Below are 927 nucleotides of genomic sequence, written 5' to 3'. Positions count from 1 at the left end.
TGTGATAGCGATTAGGCGGATCATAATTAGCCACCGTTTTTCACTCGATCTGCCCCCCTTGTGTGACACAGCGTGAAGCTCTACAGGACCCATCCCCAGCCCATGTACAACAATTATAGACTCCTGGCAAAAAGGCCCATCATCAAACACGAAGCCCAGCAGAAGCACGGCCGCAGCCCCTTTGTTTCCTGGCAGCTCGATCGACAGGATTTGACGGCAGCATCACGCAGATCGTGGCTTCGTGCGATGTTTCTACCCATCATCCGCTCGAGTCTCCGGCAACCGCCGCCGGCAGAAATTTTCTCGTGCCTCCAAGCAAAGATCAGAAGGGGACTGATCGAGGTTTAGCAGGACTGCATAGATTCAGGTTAACCATTACCCCTTTGCTTCATCTCTTGATTTTTATATACCATTAAAAAAGCGACAAGCATTACAAGTTAATTAGGAATTTCTTGATTGTCTAGTTATGTTTGTGTAGATGTGAAGATGAAGAGAACAACAGAAAACGGCGCATTTGCGTCCAACCCTTCAAGCCTTCAATCCCCAATCTATCATATCACCGTCATCCAGCATAAAGAGGATTAGGGAAAGCACCACCAAGTGCGACCTGTGATCTGATGACATACCACATCCCATATGCCTATATGGTAAGTCCACTCTCACAATTAACTTAGTTTCAAATCTCGGATTTGTTGTCGTCTTGTAGTTCTAGTAAAATTAGATTTGGAATCAAGTAGTTCTCGTACCACACACTAAAATTTTCTACATAGCTAATTTTAAAACTATTCTATCTTGTAAAAATTTAAACAATTCAGTAAAAAAATTGTAGTGTTTACACTAGTGAAAGCATGAGTTTGGCTTATGCCTTTCGCACACTTTATACTGTTTTTCTGCTCGGCCTTCTCATTATTCTGTAAGAGCTTAAGG

Source organism: Triticum aestivum, chromosome 5A (assembly GCF_018294505.1).
Source record: "Triticum aestivum cultivar Chinese Spring chromosome 5A, IWGSC CS RefSeq v2.1, whole genome shotgun sequence".
Lineage (NCBI taxonomy): Eukaryota > Viridiplantae > Streptophyta > Magnoliopsida > Poales > Poaceae > Triticum > Triticum aestivum.
This window is presented reverse-complemented; position numbering follows the sequence as displayed.